The 16,728-nt window shown below is 38.5% G+C and overlaps 1 protein-coding gene across 2 annotated transcripts in view; it reads left to right on the top strand.

Annotated features, from left to right (window-relative positions):
• LOC106135155 (zinc transporter ZIP11) overlaps nucleotides 1–16,728 on the top strand; it is a 47,569-nt gene that overhangs the window by 6,582 nt on the left and 24,259 nt on the right. The window lies entirely within an intron of this gene.

Below are 16,728 nucleotides of genomic sequence, written 5' to 3'. Positions count from 1 at the left end.
TCCACTTCTGCCCTTCACTATGAAAGCCTGTTTCCAGGTTATTAAATATACTTAATTCACGCATTTCCTAAATTGAAAAAAAATAAGCTTCAAAATAAACATGCTTGCCATTGGTTAGTTCATAATTGAAACAAAAAATTCCAGAATCTACAAATAAATTTTCAAAAAACTTTTCTTGTTTGATATACCTACCTACTTACCTAATCACAGCCTTTTACTTTTTCCACAAAGTTAACTTATTCTACCTAAATTTTTTGGGTAGTATATGTTAACCTGATAATACGCAATCATTGCCTAGGTGTTAAGAATAACTAAATTATACAGATTGGCGGTAACATATTTATTTACATACGCGCGTAGATAGCAGCGTATTATTTACAAAGGTAAAGGCGAGAACTCCAAAGTCATTACGATGTTAAAAGATAAGGTAGTGTAGTTAAGCACGCGAGATGAGATGAGCGCCGCCCGGGATGCGATCCGACGACCGGCAACCCGAGAGAGGGCGGAGGACGGCGCCCGCGCATAATGGGAGTCGGCGAACGCTTTGTACCGCCGCTGTTATTATGCAGATTAACACCGCCGGGAATTTGTTCAAATATCGTAACAAGCACTCCTCCGGGCGCCGGCGCCGCTCCACGCTCGCGCTCCGGTAATTTATTGGCCCCGGAATGTGTCGGCTTTGCCTCCTTCCACGGATTTTGGACCCGTTTTGTCGATTCCATTTTACACGCCTCCCGTCGGGAGGCGCCGTAACTCTAACAGAATCAGATTGTGCTTTATTTTCATTCCGGCTTTAATCAACACTTTCGTGCTGCGGGCAATAATTTATGGAAAAATGCAAAATTACTCCGGTTTATTTCAGTTTTAAAGTGAGCGTTATTAGCATTATACGAGTATATCTTCAGTCTTTTTAACTTCATCAAATGTGACTTTGGAACTTTAATGCCTACATCGTTGCCTAATTGTAATTATTATTTTTTATTCTCATTGGACTGCCAAATAATATTTTTCCTTTTTAGTACATTGATTAAATTGAATTAAAAAGAAAATTATGACCACTGAAATTGAAGTGTACCTAATACCTACTATAACAAATGAACCTGAAACATATGCGATCTCCAATTGAACTTTTTTTTTTTATTTAACAGCTTGTTTTACATCTAGTAACATGTTGGCTATTAATTAATTCAATTTTTAAACTGACCATTTTAAATTATATTACAAATGGTCCTGAAAGTTTTCATGTTCACTTGAAAAATCTTGCAAACACGAATGTTAGCCCGCGGCAGCGCAGGCGCAGAGAGGGGCGCGCGGGCGGCGAGCGTCCGGCCACATTCCTGCGAAGCCTCCGACCCTCCGCCTTGCTGAAGTTGTTCCACCGAGCTTCTGCCGCTTTCCCTCTAGGATGAAATGCTACCTAAAGATATACATACATTAATCATCTCAATCGTCTATATCCCTTGCGGGGAAGACAAAGTCAACGGTCTTAAAAATACTATCTATTTAACTATCTAAATAAATACCACAAATTATGTAACATTAGCATCATCTCCGTAGTAAACAATATTAAAAATCGCGCGATTAGGTATGTTTCTTCCTAATTATTAAATGTCGACGTTTGTAGCAAACGCTTAATTTGCATTGTGACGATACGCTAGCATCTGTTCGTTCAATGTTTTGTCCAGAAAAACAATGGAAGTTTGTCAGCAACGTTTCAATATTTGGTATTAGTGTATTTGCACATGTAAGCGTGGACCGCTCGAAGCAGCAGGAAAAGGGCCTGATTGGTTTGAAACGTTGCACTTGTTTTTACGCACGCGCGCGGCGTGTGGTGCATGACCCCATTGGAATGTACCACGTGCACTAGCCAATGGAATGCGCAACTGTTTGCTTTTTCATTTTTTCCTCTATTGCCGCCACAAACAATACCTTTTCATACTATTTCATAACGAATTCTTTACTGACGCTATACTTTCTAAAAAGTTGTTCGGCTTTGCGTTTTGTAATTTTTTTGTTGTTTTGTTTTAAATGAACGTGAGTGCCTATTTTACTAGATGAAATGTAGACAGAGTCGTCATCCAATACCATCAGTCGTTTCGAATTTTTCGATTAAAGAACCCACACAAGTAGATTGAAGTACATATAATTTTTCGTTTATCGCGCCATCTCGCTTTTATCTTTCAATAAACGAAATACTTTCAACAACATATTTTATTTTACAGTCTCATTAGCAATTCGTCTTGTTAGAAACACATAAAGCGGAATAGGATAAGCGAGTCGGTCAGTTTCCGGGCCGGCGCTAATCCGAAATAGATCAGTACTCTAGTCGCGTTTCACAAAGCGGACAGAAGGAAGTGACGTCGTGTCGGAAAACGCATCCGGAAGATGCGCCGGCGCAGTACGCTCTAGATGTGCTTTTACGATTTCCTGCGCGCCGGCGCCCGGGCGCATACTTCCATCTTTAATCGGCCGTTATGACTGTTTGATGATTATTGTTTTCTTTATTTTATTTTTGCTAAACGAATCGAATAATAATTATAATTTGTTTTCCTTAGAAGATAACTACATCAGTATGCTTTTGTATGCGATCCGAAACAATACTGGCTGGGTGTTTTCAATGCATTAATGAACATAATTTATTTGTGAATGTAATTCGGAAGAGGAGAGGGCAATAATACATATTATAATATCTACCTAGTTTGTATTATGGCAGTAAGTTACCAGCTTTGGGGCAGTTCATTTGTGTTACATCTTTTCACGCTTGAATCTGAATAGATTATTTCGTAGAGAATATAATGACTTTAAACACGGTAAACACATGTTTATGTAAAGCTTTTATAAGGCTAATTATTGTTTTAACTTTTATAACGAATAATGCTTTTCATATTTTTAGCACCTACATAAAGCAAGAAAATGAAGAAAATAATAACGGCTAACAGTTTTTACGGGAATATTGCATAACAATGATTTTAATTGCGATATCAATTACTTTACAAAGTGGGATACGTCAGGTCCGCTCCATGCGTCATGTTGCTGCATAGCACGTCATAACGATATAATTGCTCGCCTTTAATAACCGATGTCACTATTTCTCATAAATAACGATTGACGTGTAACGATTACATGACGATAATGATTTTTATAAATTCCCAATGAGATACCTTCCCATTAAAAAATATTTTCCCGGCACTCCGATTGCACCTTTCTTTTAAGACCCTGGCCCGCCTGTGATCAAGATCCTGAAATGGGTATGTGAGGATTTTACACGAAGCTATGCTCCTTCCCATCCCATCCATCCAGTTGTCTGAATGTGTAGGTGTAACCAGTATGTTTCTTCACGATGATTCTTTCCTATTAATCTCTCTCTCTCTCTTGAAAGATGATCTTTGCGTGTGGGCTCCACCAAATACTTTGCGTCGGTATGTTGGGCCGTCTTATTTGATAAGACCAACATAATGACAATCAACCCTAAGTAGTAGTAGCGCAACATTTGTATTCTATAGGTACAACGGCTGTGTTAAGTTATTAGTTTCCTGTGGAAATAACTACAGTAATAAAAACGGCGACCTTGTCATTATTATATATTGAATAAGTAAATTATTTGATACCTTATAAAATATTAAATTATTTATGAATGAAAACCACGTGATAAAAATGGGTATCTTTATTTATGAAATTTGTTATTGTAAAGGAGTGATGAGTCACAATTATTTACTCTGGCGCCGGTTCCCAGCATATGCATAATTTTTCTGAGAATTTCATGAGCCACTTGCATGATTTAATGAGTGGATGATTAGGTGGCAGTGGCGCCCTTGACACCTTTGGTATGAATGGATGAGTAATTTTACAAGCGAATGTGTGTGCTTTATTGTACGAGGTATTCGTTGCTGCTTTATATAACTATTGAAAAAGAGCTGTTAACATGATTCTAATGTTTACAGGAGTATTCCCTTAAATATTAATATCATTTGGAACAACGTCTTAAAATGTTGTTGATTGCTTACCACTATCAATTTGTTTCGCCGTGCATATGAGCGTCTCTTTATATCTTTTATAAAACGTGATAAACCTTTTCTTTATAATAATTTCCGTTACAAATCACAACCAGCATGTCAATTAAGCAATTATCTGTCGAGTGAACGGCGGCGCCAGAATCGCCCAAGTTGCGGCCACCACATAGAGCGTGGGCGTAATGACGTGTCCCATTCATAATTCACCTGTTGTACCTTTGCTTGGTAAACGCTTAAGCGATGTTGAGCTGACTAACCGTGGAGGCTCGTGCGGAATGCTGCATCTGTGAAGGAAATCCGCATCGGCGCCTTGCACGTACTTACCTACTTACAAACACGACTTGTATTGCTCACCAATGACATCATTTTCATTTGCATTGGTGATTGAAGGGTCGCGTCGCCCTGACATGAATGCTGGAATCATGATAGACTATATGACTCAATCATGATTCAATTGCCACAAATTAATTCAAATCAAATGTAAAAGCACAAAAAAATCTTCTCTGCTCTTTTTCGTTCTAACAAAAATTAGGTAAAGCGCTCCCATAGTATCGACTCCTTCATATCATTTTCAAGCTTTAGTTCGCAAAATAATGTACAAAAATGTTGTTGTACATAAAAGTGTAAAAAATATTTCATCTTATCATAAATAAAGTTACTTTAAACATTTTCACAGTCAGAAATTCACTTGTATCGGAGATAACTACAAATCAGCTCGAAGCTTTACAATGACTCTGATCGATTACCTGATACAATATCTCAGCATGCAACTATTCAATTCTCTAATATAGTTTCAGACAAAATTCTTTCGTGAGTGCACAATTTATTGGTCTCTTACAAATTTTGTGACCTTCCTCTCTTCTTTCATAACTGAATCACGACTATTAATGTTATTGTGGGCACGTGGAACGTAAGTTTTTATTTAATTTGTCTGGTTCCAAAATTATCACACTCGAAACGCGAATCATGTTGTGGCGAAACGTCCCGCGTCTCGCCCGTTTCGCGGACAGCGAACGAGACAGTCAAGACGATCCGACCTTATTTTTGAATTAGAATGCGGCTGTGTTTACATTTTTCTCCTTATTGTGACATTTTTGGCTAGACTCCAGATTGTGACATTGAACATACAGCACATTACACGGTTTAGAAGTGCAATCTCGTGCTGGCAGGAGAACGCGATGGTTCACTTTATTGTCCTACAGAAAATCGTAGGCTTAAAAGCCTTCTCTGTATTTCCCCTAAGTTTTTGTGATGAAGTTTGTTATGTGAACACAAGATTTATTAAAAATCCAACAGAACTGAGTTGCAAGAGACTGAAGTTTTTGAGTCTCCTAAAATTTCCAATCACCGATCACAATTGCAGCTTTATATGAAAATGAAAATGTTACTAAACCATAGAACAACCCATATTGTATTAATTTACTATTGTTATAGTAAGATGTTAACCGACTGTACCAGGCAATAAGCTTGTTCTCAAATCTCGACTCGTTGCCGCAAAATAGATGAAAGAGATTTCTAAAACGTTAACTTTTATTAACTTGTATATTATCTTCCGACTCCAACATTCCTATAGTCTTCATTACATCTTTGACTTGCTTAGTCTACAAAGCTGTAACCTGTTTTAATAACAAACTCGGACGCGCGTCCTCGTGCCTAACCACATTCCATTTAGTTTGTAATAAGAAAGTACTTAAAGAATTTACAGCTAGCGCGGTCGCTACTATGTTAACTTTGTATGTTGTGTACATGATAAAATGTTGCTTACACAACAATACTTTATCTATGTATGTAAAATTCATGACAGTTAATCGTAGTTCGTTATATAGAATCTTTTCGTTCTTATCAGTATGGATTTTTTGACAATAAAGGATTTTGTGGTGTAAAAAAAATCACGCGACGCTATCAGTCAAAAACAGCGAAAAACCTTAATCGCGCAAGCGAAGATTTCACGGATTGGAGCATATATGCAACCTCCGGCACAACATCGTCGGAGCCGCGGTTCCCCAGGCATAACACCTAGCCTGGCGCAAGATCTTCCCTTTGTGGCCAAAAATATCGCTCCAGCTGCAATATTGATAAAACAGCAAATAATTTTGGTTTTATCGTTATCGGCGCTTGACGTCTTCTACCAGAAAGAAGAACACGAAATCGCTGTACCTAATGACTGCGAAGCTCTTTAACACTTTTACACAAATAGATTATTTATGATGTCTTTGTAGCTTTTCTGACACGGGCTTTGTGGTCATATGGTAATCGAATATTCTTCAAACTGTTAACAATTCGTTTGATCCGTGAATAAATTTGAATCCCGTTAAGGGTTTCATCTACAAGACATGCGTGGTCGGGGACTCGGGACAGACAAGTTAACGGTGAAGCACCTCGCCACCTGACTCGACAAACAACCTGTGTTTCTCACAGGAAACCGTCCATCGATCAAATCACACCGCTCGTATGCAAACAAACGCATCGTAGATAGGTGCCGCTGATATAATATAAAATAGGTCGGATAAGTGTTATCCTTGGAAAATATCGTGTTGTTCTAATGAAGAATATCAGTTTTATGAATTTAAATAATCGCGCGCCTCAATATAATTGTATTTTTAGAAATTGTTATGTTGTATTTTTTACGATTTCATTCGTGTTCTCAATAAGAATGTGATAAATTTCTCAACTTCAAACATTTATATATTGAAAAGCTGTTTTATGATGGATGGCTGAAGATCGCCAAAATAAGTTAATCAGTGTTAAAGCGATCGACAACCAATGTAATGGATATGTTGATGAGTTTAGGTATCCAGGCAACATTTTTGTATCAGTCGAGGTTAATATTAAATACACTGAACATATACTGCCTCTACTAAATAGCTTGGGCGCGAGCAGGACGTCGATAGGCGGGTGACGGGCGTGAGATGGAACGCACAAGTCCGGTATCAAATCCGTGCGCGTGCGCTTACGAATTGCATTCCCATACAGGGTAACGGCGCTCGTTCGGCTTTCTCGTTCCTACTAGAGGTTTTGTGGCGATTTCTCGCTCGCTCAACATGAATGGAGGCGCCATGGAATGCGGTCGCGTGACGTGTGCGGCGCCGATCTCGGCTCGATGCACTTCACCATAAGGCTAACTACCATTGTATCTACTATTCTGTACTCTTATCTAGTACTCACCTTTATGTATTGTACTTGTAAAAAATGTCGATACTTAATTTTCCGGTTTTAAAATACTTATGTCCATTTCATATATGAGTAGTACGTATATTATAGATGTAATAGCTGATTTAATAAATGTAGGCAATAAAATATTCGTCTACGCAAGTCTCGATCCAAACGCCTTGTCGTCCATGTTCTTTCTTCTGGCTTTAGTCCCGGTTGCATCTTCATTACTCTTGAGAGGAGCCCGGGTATGCCTTTGACCATGGATCCTGGATTGGGTGAGTCAGATTTTTACAGGAAGCGACTCCCGTCTGTCCTCCGCAACTAAAAACCTAAATCGTATTGGATTGACCATGGTTATTTATCATCCAGTTGCCTGAATGTGCAGATTACCTAATGATGTCTTTCCTTACCGTAAGAGATTCGATTTTTATTCAAAGTAATGGATTCGAACCTGTGCCTTTTTGCGCCATATGCATTTCAACCGGACACCTACCGATTCGACCACTACGTCTTGTCGTCTGTGTTCCCAAGCGTAGTAAGATATTTATTATATGAAATTAAAAACGTTGAAGTTCATTCACGTTGAAGTTTATCAATTCATCATTTCACTTGTAGGTCACAAATTAATTCTAAATATGATAGAATTTTCTGGAAGCTCTGTGTCGATAGAAAATTCATCGAAGCTTGTGAGGCGATAAACTTTTGTGGAATGTCCGTACTAATCTGTGAAAATTCTGTCCAACAGAAATTTGAGTGTCTGTAACCGTTATTCTGACAGCCTAATAAAAAGGTCTCAAACTGTTTATCTAATGAATAAAATCCTAATTTACTGTCGATGAATCATTCAAAGATGTCAAGTCCTGTCGCCCAATCTCCCGATGACGAAAAATTACGTGACACTCCATTCATAAGGCAAACGACTGTTGCGAAAACGTTTCAGACTCAATGCAGGGTAACAAATTTCTCCAGCCATGGAAGCAGCGGTGCATTCTACAATACGAGAATTCGCGTTAAGATCATGCACCATTCTCAAACCATCATTCTCATAAAAATAAAAACACGACTCTTTATTTCCTTTTCTTGGAATTGGAGAATGGACTAAGGGGTCTCGTATATAACTACGCCTTGGATTGCTATAATAAGTCTAGAGGTTCAGATTGACAAGTGCATTATTACAGTGCCTGTGTTATTATATATTTTAAACATATTATGACGCTAGCTGTGCGAAGTTTCCTGAAACAAGAGACTGAAGCTACAAGTATTGTTCAGATAAGTTCTTAGTGAAGAACTAATCTGAATTAGAAAGCCAGTGGGCTAACACATCAAACATGATTCTACAGCCATATTTAATAAATACTAAAATTTTATGAAATAGCCTGAAATTTATGAATTAATCGTGAAACAGAATCAAAGCCGTGTAAATACGTCTGAATGTATTGATTCAGGTTATGTATTACATAGAAGTATTTATGTAATGGCAAATTCTAATTCAATAGGCATGTCGTAAGGTATGTTACCCGGTGAAGGGCAGCAAGTCCACATAGCTGACCTGGGTGTTGTCGGGCAGCGAACGGAATCGCCGGCGGTTCTTGCTATGGAGCTCACCGCTCAGGTTGACGGACCACTTATTTGAACCGGTCCGTGGGAGCCTTCCACTTCACCACGAACTAAAACCTCTCTTCTCAGTAAATATCAGAACGAGAATTAATTTTATTTCGAATAATTTCAATAAATTCCAACATATAATTAACATTTACTGGATTCTTGAATGTTGATCGTTTGATTAGTCATTTTAATGATACCATTTTACAGTTATTGATGCCTCTCATCTGTGTGAATTGAAGTTGGTTAATGTCCTGCTATTGATGGCCGCCGTCCCGGTCACCGCGGCCGAATGCGCGGCCGGCTAAGGAATTCATCGGCTCTCGTGTAATCTTTTACGCTTTCCAATGTTGATTATTAATTGCTCTCTCATTCAATAGATATTGCATTCCAATCGTTCGTCTCATACCTTTAAGTGGGTTTATTTTACATGTTTGAGCATAGTTATCTTTGTATTTTTATTTAATCTCCCAACATAAATTGTCATTTATGACCTTTATGAACTATCGATCCAACGAAAATATCTTGGTTATTTGAAGCTCAAGTTTCTTCTATTTGCGCCCCGCTGTTTATAGAAGTAGTTCTAGAATATATAGTGGGTTACTTAGGATACTCAAAGCTGTTGCTAATTATAGGCTTTTTAAATTATTCACCAATGCGCTTACTGCACCTTCAAAAACTTACGCGAAAAGATCCTCATAAATGGTTCCTTTTACGAATCAACGTTCACTTAATGACAACAAAAGATCTTCTCTGTCAAAACAAAGAAGTTGTGGACCTTTAAAAAAAAATAAATACAAAAAGGAAACTTCATAATAATTAAAAAGTGGCGAAGTGGATTTGAATAAATTAGATGAAAAAGTAAGATTCTGGTTTTTCGCTGAAAACTGTAAAAAATATAGATAAAGAAAATTACAATATACTTATGTAGATTCTGCTACATGTCGTCAAATACATAAACTCAAGATTCGATGTGGCGAATGATGTGCAGGTGAATTGTCGATTTGTATACCCAATTTTTTTAACAAGTTGATCTCTATCCATTAATGTAGAAACCGTTAAAAATATTTGTCAATTGTATGAAAATATTACATAACTATATCCTTTGCGGGAAAGACAAATCCAACTGTCTTGTGGCGACAGCACTAACGTCACACACATCTGTCAATCATAGCGAAGAAAATGACGCGCTCAACCAATAGCAGCAAAGCCTCTAAATCGCGCAAACAAAGATTTTACGGATTGGAGCATAAAATACAACCTCCGACTCAACATCGCTGGAGCCGCGATTCCCCAGGCATCACACCTAGCCTGGCAGAAGATCTTCCCTTTGGTGGTCGTTGAGCCGAATCATCGCTCCCGCTATAGTCTTCAAAAGACTGAAAGGCCACGTTCAGCTGTTTTTGCCTTATGAAGTGTAAAGGAAATATTCCTTTTTTAATTTATAATGGTTACTGGTTTGGATGGTTAACTTGATCTCAAAGCCAAAGCTACTTATGAGAAAACTAAGTAAAGAATAGAACATATTACTTTTCAGTGCAGCGACTCGGTGCAATCTAATTTACATGATACCCATTACATAGCAAAATACAAAGAAGTAATCACTGTAAAGATTCACTATCTAAAGTTAGAGTATATAGACTTGATTGAGGTTTATAATTGAGTAAATAAATTTCCTAAACGCACACATCGTGTCGTTACCTCACTAGCAATTCGATTCAAAGTGGAGCACCGTTCTCGCGGAGGTGTCGCGCCGGCGGCCAGCGAACGCGGGCGATGCAAGAGGCTGCTGCTAGCCTCCCATACGGAGCCTCGCTGTCTGGCAGCCGTTGCCCCCTCCCCCCACACCACCCCGCGACGACGGTACCCCCCTGCTATACCTAACCATCTAACATTGCCACTTCATCTACCAAAGCATATTCGATACTAAGACACGTAGACATTTTCATTGCTTCTTACAAGTTCTGATAGTCTAGAATCTCCCAATATGACGTTCCATCTAACTCAGAATACGGAACAACAAGTATCCGTTCCATTATTAGACTCATTTAAAAAGGCACGCTTATAAAGAGCATTGAACTGAATATCGTTAAGAATACAAACAAAGATTCCAATTATACACACAATGCATTATAATTCGTGATCATGTGGAAAAACCTCAAAGAAGTCATTGGATCGTTACGTTATTTAACTATGTTTGTAACACCTATCGAAGGTGTTACTACACATAGTGCTTTGTGTTTGGGTAATACCCAAGTCTACTTAAATGTCAAAATCGCCACAGTTGGCCAATAGACATAAAATATAGAAAACTGCAATAACTTTACGCTTTATTTAATCTAGAATCGGTAGTTCTAAACAAAGTGTAAAACAAACAGTTACAAAAACTAAAGCAATTGTATGTATTACGGGATTAATAAATTTCTTCATACCTACATGATATTTGAAAGGATTTCAATTCTTGCCAATTGACCCTGTGTTCCTAATGACCTGAGACCAAAATGCACAATTTTGCTTAAATTTTCAATACAAAAAGTTCCCTGAATAACGCTGCGAGCATTAAGATTCGGTGCCGCCTGATGGTGTGAATATTACGTGAGTATCCAAGCTTTATTAGGTCGTGTGAGTAACATGTGTTTCTCACGATTAATCTGCCAGTGCAGCGATCACGGACATGGGACTACGTACACGGCCTTTGTTGGATGCCACTTCCCTAATGTTTCACACACTTCTATTCATAGATTACGTATTAAACTTTAACAATATCTCCGTGTTGACTTGACATTGAAACCTATTTATTATTTATTTAAACTTTATGCACGTAAAATGTAAATGAACTTATTCCATGGGTTGGTGAAGCGCACATTTTGCCAATGCTTTTATTCTAGGTCTCACAAAGAACTTCTTTTCTAGTGTTTCTGTTTATTGTGAATAATATCTCACATCGAGGTAAAGCAAAACGAGCGAACCGTACGTTCAGTATGTGTTACCATAATCCGATATAGTTTAAGCTCTCCTGAAAAGTTTGCAGATGTTAAAAGGGTCGCTTCGTGTCCCCACTTCGCCCACTTCAGGATCGCGGTCATACGTGACCACGAGAGGACCCTCCTGGTGAATGTACGTATAGTTGGTCTAGACTTGATAACTGCTCAAGTTGCGCATATTATTCAGAGTCTAATTAAACAAGTGTACTGTTGGTTGTTTGCGGCCTCGGCCCGCTGCCGCTGCCGCGTAGATTCGATTGCGACAATGGTTGACACTACGTTGTGCAAGTGGCCAATGGAAATTCCGACTAAGCAATGTTAGTGAGTGTGAGCATAGTCCTGCACATGCGCACCGCATGCCGAGGCCGTGGCATGAATGGAGCTCCGGTATGTAGGTCACGGTGTCGTCAATGGGTCGTCGGCAGAGCCCCGCGCAGCCGCTTGCGCCCCCATCGTGCCGTGAAAGTTTCCACTACTTTCGCGACTATCGCTCAAATCGACATAACATTATACACTCTAACGCCCGAATTACTGAGTCCCTTTTACAACCGCGCTCTGAAACGTTCACATCCGCTTTGGCGTTTTGTGCGTGCCTTCGGAGACTTTCTGCAGCGCGAGGCACTCACCACCTCTACGCTGGGGCAGCACACGGTCGTATTTAGCTTAACACTGAAAATTCGGCCGCGCCGTATGCTCGTGCTTAGGAATTCACTTCCGGGTAGGTCGGAAAGTGAAATGGACTCGTCTGTGATGTAATTGGAATTTGGATGTATCCGGAGTCAGCGTTACTCCGTTCACTTATAAAATTTCTATAGATATTGGTTAACATAATAGATACGAACCGCGGCTGTTTCCGTGACACAGAAAGCAGGCGAAGGCATTGCGCAGAGACGGCAATTCATGACATGATAGACAAATATTGATACATTATAAGGTTTGTCTATCTTACTTAGTTATAATAGGTTGAAATTTTACTAAATGTATTCAAAACTTTTTCCATCAGTATTTCCCACTACAAATTAAATAACTCTGTAGTGTTGGCGATATCGGCAGAGGCTTCTCTCCTGCTTTAATCCACCAGCGTGAGATTTCTTCACTAGCAAAGATTGTCGCGAATTAAGATCCTCCACGTTTAATAAACTCTGCGGCACTCCGGTCCATACGTTTAGTACAATCTTTGCGACAAACAGTACTTGATGGCACAACTCCAACGCTGGCATGTTTCATTGAAAGATGGATGTACCTAAAAATGGATTTGATTACCTGTTTTCTTCAGCCTTACCATCATATTATGGTGATGATATGACACCAGTAACTTCAACCATCTGTCCACTGTCGCGATTGATATTCCTTGACGCATGAAGTACAGATGCCTTAAATATTTGAACTGTACACTCAACTTTATATATATAGGTATATATATTTTAAACGTTTCCGTTATAATCTTGGAATAGAAAATTTCTAAATTTCATTAAATTTCTGCAATTATATATTTTTATAGCATGACTTAAATTAGTCCTAACTTAGGTTTATCACGGTTATCAAAAAGCTACCCGCCCGCCCAGACATTCCGTTCTTTCGTCGCTTCACACAGAAACTACTCAGAACATTACAATGTATATCTATAATAAAAGATATTAAATTAGTAATCGTTCCAACGATTGCTGTTTTTGAATCTCAAGTAGGTACCAAGATGCATTTTAATTTCTCATAATATCAGAAGAACTTGTCAGCATTTGTAATAGGAAAATGTTTTCAAGTATATAATTTGAAGTTGGTCGACAGTACCCGTACATTCTTATTAAATTTCAACGTTCAGGAATTCTAAAATATAAATACGTTCATCCGTGATTCATTGCTGAAAGGTTAAATGAATTTTCTCAATCAAAAAAGATCAGTAGGTTTCATGCTCGCGCGTCTCGTAACATACAGCTTTCACCGAGCTCAAAGACACCGCGCCGCCGTGCATGTTTATCAAGTTAACCATTTTAAGGTCTATCCCCACACATAGGGCCGTGCCAGGCACGTGATTCATCCGGAACCTTAAAAAATTATCGTTGCATACATCTATCTTAAACATATGAAAGGGGCACTGTCTAACCGTTGCCTGACATATCAGCGCACAGCTGGATCGCAGGATCAATCGCTGCAACTAGTGATTTAAAGCACATACATAGATTCCTTATGCGGTCTCGGAGTGCTCTATAAGATTTCCCTAGGTATATTTCTGCAGGAACGGAAATAAGCGAGATTTTTTGATTCACGGGGACGGAGCTGCGGGCGTACTCTGGTCATCGATGGATTCGATTGCATACGTCCGTGCCCGTGCCGTCATCGAAACTTAAGTGTCAATCCGATATTTTTTTTAAAATATAGTGTACTCCGAGCGAGACACGTCCTAGAAACGTGCCGGGCTCGACCCTGATGTGTGGGAAAGGCCTTTAACAAGATTCCCGGACCTTCCGTTTACGAAGCTATTTGTACTCGCGACCCGTGCCGTCAAGAGCACATTATGAAATTTTAAGAAATCAGTATGTTAAATTAAGTCCTTTGTTCCTTATAATCATTGCTGTACGCGCCAGTATATGTTTGAAGCATATTGGTCGCTAAAAAATTTAATCCTATACCAGACTTATTCAAAATATTTATACAATAACACTAACGTAGTTTTTTTGTCAAATGAAATAGGAACGAACTTCGTAAAAGATTATACGATATTTGATGTTTGACGCAGTTCAAAACCAAAAGTTTTTGTCAAAAGGGTTTTAATTATAGTTTATGTAAGGTCAATTCTTTTTATATAATCCTAACAAGTAAATGGGCGAAGCTATGGTTATTGTATGGATGTATGTATTCTCCTACGCCATCTACAGGTGTATTACAACCCAACAAAAAAGTTTTACTGAAGTCTGTCTAAACTAGAAATCATAGTATTATTAAACCGATGTAAGTATGATGCAAATTCCGTTGCAACAAATCTACCAATTAGATTTTTACTTAGTCTTGTTAGTGTTTTTTCATCCACAGGTGTAACCCAGCAACAACAACAAAAGTTCTGATCAAGACTTAAACTAGTAACCTGGCCCTGTAAAGGCCCTGCCTATTACTTTCCACGTTTCTTACAAGATTATAGATATTTTAACCCTTATTTACAATATGATGATGCAATATGGGAGAGATATCCAGAAGAATAAACGCATCTTGGCAAAAATTCTGGAGCCATAAGGAAATATTAAAAGGGAACCTGCCGCTTGCTCTGAAAAAGAAAGTAATAGATGGCGTAATTCTTCCCTGTCTCACCTATGGCGCACAAACTTGGACATACACGAAAAAGGTAAAAGAAAAATAAGAATATGTCAATCGGCCATGGAAAGATCAATTTTAAAAATACGAAGAATACAAAAAATTAGGAACAGCTTAATTAGACGGAAAACGAAACTGATAGACTTCCTACACCACTCCATGAAATTAAAATGGAAATGGGCAGGACATTTGGCCAGAACTACAGACGGAAGGTGGACGAAACGAGTCGTAGTGTGGAAGGGACCTGTAGGAAAGAGAAGAAGGGGAAAACCACAACAAAGATGGGTCGATGACATAAAAGGAAAAGCAGGAGAAAACTGGTACAATAAGGCAAAAGACAGAAAGAACTGGTTACAAATGGAGGAGGCCTTTACCCTAGAGAGGGGTTCTCATTAAAAAAAAAAAATTAATATAAATAAATAAATAACAAACTGATAATGAAATTAATATAAATCCATAAATTGAAAATACTTAATTAACATACTTTTTATAATTTGAATGCGAAATGAATAAGAATCAATGAATTGCATGAAACTAAACAAATAATGTAGCATGAAATGAGAAATTTATTTATTTAATAAAAGGCTTTTTTATTTATTTATTTTATAACCCTTATTTACAAGCGGTATCTGAAATAATAAATTTTGGGTACAGTACAACATGTTACGTAACACGAGACAGTTAACCTTTGGGAACAGTTGAGTTTAACGGTGACGAAGGCAGTACAGTTATGCGCATTCCTAGAGCGGCTCGCGGCGAGGGTGGCAGTGCGAGGGGGGAGTCTTCGCGAGGAATGCGATGCCGCATCTCGTGGTTTTCATCGCGACTGTTTGATCTGCATTCTGAACAGTTATTTAGAGGGTTGAGAGGTTGTATTCGAATATTCGTTCCTTTTGGTATTTGTAATAGGATAGGTAATGCGAAAATCAGCACTTGATATAGTCATGTCAAGTATGGCTTGATTCAGATATACCTACATAAAATCACGCCTTTTTTACCGGAGGGGTTCATTTCCACAATCTCTGCATAATTCGCTTGCTTCGACCACATTCATTACTCACTTCATGCAAGCTGTCAAGAATGTATTTATCTTTCAACAAAAACTTATAGTTCTGCTAAATGAAAGTCTAAGTTGCCACCACATAGGTCATTCTGTGACTAACGATTCAAATGACAATTATGTATACTTATTCTTTAGCAGACAATTGGCAGACATAATAAACAATAGATATTGATGTTAAGAAAATACTTTTCCTATAATTAACCAGATTAAAAAGCATAAAAAGATCAGAAAATAAAGCAGACACTCAAAACAAACCGTAGGTGCCAAAGCCCACGAGAATAGTTATTGATGAGTCACCTCATAACACTGGTAATATGTTTGCAACCGTTCTTATCGAGTGGTCCGCCAATTAAGGCAATGTCACAGTGAATATAATAGAGTAGAGAGTCGAGGGCGCGTGGGCGGCCGCCCGCCCAGTGGCCACTCGAGCGAACTGCAAATAATGCCACACGTTCAATCGCCTCATCGAAGCTTTGTTCAGCACTCTTGTTTGCGCTATTGTTTATAAATAATAATGTGTTTGTATTCTGACTTTATGTAACTTTACCTGAAATTTACATGCAGGGCCTCTTTGCCGGATGGACAGGCAGAGACTACACCTTTTCACTTGCCA

This window comes from Amyelois transitella, chromosome 11 (assembly GCF_032362555.1).
Source record: "Amyelois transitella isolate CPQ chromosome 11, ilAmyTran1.1, whole genome shotgun sequence".
Taxonomy (NCBI): domain Eukaryota; kingdom Metazoa; phylum Arthropoda; class Insecta; order Lepidoptera; family Pyralidae; genus Amyelois; species Amyelois transitella.
Note: the sequence above shows the minus strand (reverse complement) of the source record. Positions and strands in the feature narration are given on the sequence as shown.